This window comes from Schistocerca gregaria, chromosome 4, assembly GCF_023897955.1.
Source record: "Schistocerca gregaria isolate iqSchGreg1 chromosome 4, iqSchGreg1.2, whole genome shotgun sequence".
NCBI classification, from domain to species: domain Eukaryota; kingdom Metazoa; phylum Arthropoda; class Insecta; order Orthoptera; family Acrididae; genus Schistocerca; species Schistocerca gregaria.
Window position 1 is genome coordinate 176,235,738 of NC_064923.1, and position 4,641 is coordinate 176,240,378.

Sequence of the window (4,641 nt, forward strand, 5' to 3'; positions counted from 1 at the left end):
TTTCACAAGATTTATTTATTTCTGGTGCAAGGCTGCAGAAGAGGTAACGCCAGGGAACCAATACTCAATCTCCTAACGTGTGTTTCTATAAACTCAAGACTGCAGTACAGTTAATACTTGAAATCATTGTTAGACGTTTTTCTTTGCAGACTCAGAGCCACCTGGTATTCCTACACTGTATTCTGTTTCCTTCTGTGTCTTTAGCAACTTTATCCTCTGCTACATCATCTATGGCTTTAACTGAAAGAAAGTTTCCTGTTTTCATTTCCACTATGATAAACTTTATGCAGATCGGCTTTACTGCTTCCATCTCATCTTCAGGAATAAATACATGTCTGAAGTGTTCCTTTATCTTTTCAAAGAGACCAATACCTATATCACATTCCATATATGCTGGCCAGCTTCAAGACGTTATGATCTAATCTATCAAGATTCTGGTTTAGTTTAAAGCTGTACTAATTGTATTTCAAAATATGGCATGTTTAAACATTTATTAAATATTACTATAAATACTCTAAAAAGCTAGCACATCAGGTTGTTGTTGTACTTTCAAAACATACACACCAGATCCTTCATTAAAAATAGCAGCAGTTCTCCTTTTGTCCACCATTTCACTTACATTAATTGTCTTCTAAATCCAGAAAAGACATGATCTTAGAACTTAAACTTTATCATAACAGAGTGTCGCTCTATGCAGGAAATCGCTTGTATTTCTTTTTCTCAAAAGCGATCCACACTTTAGTTTTATAAATGTGCATTTATATCAATTTCTTGTGAAATGTCACTTGTATCACTTGTGCTGTCTGCCCTCACTTTTGATGTACCATATTTATATCTGTACGACACTTCAAGTGGTGTAACTACCATTAGTTGTATCTGCATTTGCAAGCACTACAGCTGGTTCTTGATGGAAAGAGACTGAAAGACATTTGACTTCCAGTCGCTCTTCACGACATCTTACTATAAATGGTGACATGTGTTAATTTTTCACAGGTGAGCATGCCCGAGAGGGTGGAGACACAAGTCAACAAACGTCACATAGCCTTTAATACGTTAATTCGAAGCTGATTTGTCTACTGCAAACAGTGGGGCTTTCGATGTGTGGCAATTAAATACAGAGACTGATGTGAGAAATGGCGCTTCTTACAAACTAAGTTATAATTAACGTCTAAGGCTTCAAAAGATTCTCCTCCCCTGTCTATAGACAGCTATATACTTATCTTCCATTCTTCAAAGAATGGTATAGTCACCAGTTGTCATGCACAAGTGGTTTTCTTCTTATTATTATTTTTCTTCTTCTTTTACCTTTTCCATATACTGAAGATATGTCCCATTCAATGCACTTTCACTTTTGTAAATGGGTAGAAGCCACATGACTGAGATAAGCGGAAGATTTTGGATCACAGAAATGCGTTTGTCTGCTAAAAGCTGCTCCACATATATGGCTATGTGAGCTAGCGTGTTGCCCTGATGATTAATCCATGTTTTTTCTTCCACAAATCTAGTCTTCTTTACTCTCATCTTTATTAGCACTCCTTTCTGCATTTCTGATTAACAGTTTGACACTAACATCCCTTCTCAGTCATCATAAAACTCGTGAGATCGAAAAAAAACGACACACATTGCTTTCAGTTTTGACTTGGTTCAAAGTGGGGTGGGAACCTTACCGCCTGTGGTATGACTCTGTACCTCCAGCTGCAGACCAAAGCAGATTCACTAGTGGAAAGGAGGCTTCTTGACTTTATTCTCAGTTACTATTGATAGTAAAGTGAGCCTAATTATACCATATTATATTGGTCAATAGTGTGCATTGTCGTCCCAATAATACAGGAGGGGTGATGAATCTATTTCAACTTAGAATGCTGGGAAAAGTTTCACTTGCCATGTTTTGCCTCTTGGGCAGATAAATACTACACTGAATGTGCAATGGTCATATTGGATCCTGACCCATCTGAGGCCTACAGTTTGTAATTGATCTGACAAAAGACGAAAAAATAGATGCTATGGATACCCTAAGATCTGGCATGACCGTACAGTGATGAAGCTGTTTACTTTCATCCAGTATGTAATTCCTTCGACAGATTGCTGATAACACAGTAATAATGCCTAAAGGAGAAACAGAAGTTGAATAATCTTAAATAACAGTTAACCTGCATTCAGACATCTGGTTATTTATTACAAAGTTTGATCCCAGATTGGACACGTGAAAAGACAGCCAATTTTATGCTACTTTAATCCCTTACATACACACAAAGAAGAGGTGGATTTCATTAGTTTGGTATGGTAATTCAGTGTGACAGTCTCTTTATATGTTCAGAATAGTGATCTACTTTATAATAGACCTATGGACATGTCCTTGCATAGGAAGTCAAGGGAGAAGGAATATACACAATATGTTCCAGGAAGCTGCAGATTATTCATTTGGTACAATGACCATTGTTGCTAAGAAGTTTACACTCAAATCTTGAATAGTTGATGACCATTTGGCATCTGACACTTCAGTAAGAAAAATCATAAGGTACACTCAATACTGACTTTTGAACAAACGAAATTAATAACTCCTGACCCATCTGGTTGCAAATTAGGATTGCAGTGGAGATCTATTGAAAATTATTCAATGATTTCATAGCACGACCTCAGGACTTAGTGCAAAAACAATGCAACAACTTGGCTTCATGATGTTTAAGTTCCAGTTGATGTGATTAAATTTCACATTGAAAAGCAGTAACAAGTAAAGTGTATCAGGCCCTACTCCTCATGGTACTCACACCAGCATGTTTGATGAGGCATAATTTATAAAATCCCAACTCTACTTAACATCTAGCTCCACATTTCATCAGAACATGGGTACTCACTAGCTGCTAGAGTCCAAGAAGTATCAAACTACAACTCACAAACATCCCTTGGACTCTATGTATAGGTGTAGATCTTTATGAAGGAGCAGCATCTGGCCAATCCCCAATGCTGTTAAAAAACATCGGCCACTAGGCCAACTAGAGAAGATGGAAAAGGGTGGGGGTCATTGACTAGGTTATTTCTGAACAGAAAAATTTCCAGTAAGTTCTAGATAAGATACACTCTACAAAAAGCGAAGACAATCTTGAAATTTTGCATAAAAAAGATGTACATAAAAGAGTGGATACTGTGGAAGCAATGGAAATTTCAATTCATAATACAAAGAACAGTGACTATTCTTAAAGAGATAACTAGATTCAAGAAGTTGGAGTTCTTTAGTAGCCTTAAACCTGTACTAATGCAATATATTTAAGAAGTTCCAGCATGAAAAAACAACTGTCACAGGTACTGCGAATATCTCTCGAAAGAAACAATAGTCGATATTTATCCACACACTACATGACTACCAAATGTATTTAAGGTAAGCAGGAAAACAGAAACAATTATTCCATTCAGTAATGGTTCCTAAACTTAGGCAGAATTGCCATAACTGATAATTTAGTTATAGAAATAGAATTCGATTTATAGCAGCAGTATGGCTTGCTACTGTCACTGAGACTTATCCTGCCAGACAGACATAAAGAATACCCACAAAATCTCCCATGACTCCGAGAGATATGCAGAAAGAGACTATCTTTAATTTAAAGCTATGTCATCACCTTCTTGCCTCATACGGATAACTGCCATAGGACTTGGTATATGGAAAGAAATTATGGTGTTCATCGCTTCAATAACATAATTGAAATTAAAATAAACTCAAATCTCCAGGTGGAAATACTCCTCAAATCACTGGCAAGTGACAGGCAAAAATCTACCCGACATATGAATAAAATAGTACTAAGTCAGGGAAATATAAAATTATGAAGTGGGTACGAAAACAATAGAACTCTTTAATCACTCTGACACCTGAAGAAAAATTGCCACAGAGGTCATTGTTTTGATCAAAGAAATTTGTTAGTCCTTGCACCACTGGTTATAATTATGTATAGAGAGAACTCTAATTCCAAAACAACAATGTCATCTTTCCTTTGTTGTGACTACCATTTGTTAATAAACACATATAAATTGATCTACAAGATGAACCATGTCATCTGAAAACATATACACAACAAAATATACTGATTGTCCCACTTGCGTTTATTTTGGAAGATTGTAAAAACCATAGATTTAATAACAAAACTAATGAAGAAATTGCCAGTTACAAAGCATATGAATAAAATTACTTGGCCTGAAAGTATCAGTTGGAAAAAAAGTAATTCAGAACATACACAAATTAAAAGCACATTTCACAGTTCCTAGGAGTAAAGAAAGTAAATAGTAAAGAAAGTATCATTCATTATAAAAGGTGTTACAACCACACAATGTAGAAACAGAAGTCTATTTGACTCATTCCAACAGCAACTACACATGTTACAAAGTCTTACACTACACATAACTACTACAGGCAAAATAAAACTGTAACAATAGAACTAAATGGTAAAGCCAATAGCATACAACTCTCATAAAAATTATCCACTGAAATAAAAGAAATCACATTCTGAGCATTTCAGTTGATCCCAATCATTTAGAAAGACAAGTCTTTACATGCTGGTGTCCAAAGAAAGAAGACAGCAAGAACATATCCATATATCAAAGCAAAGACTCAACTAACAAAACGATCGAAAACACACATTACACAAAATCAAA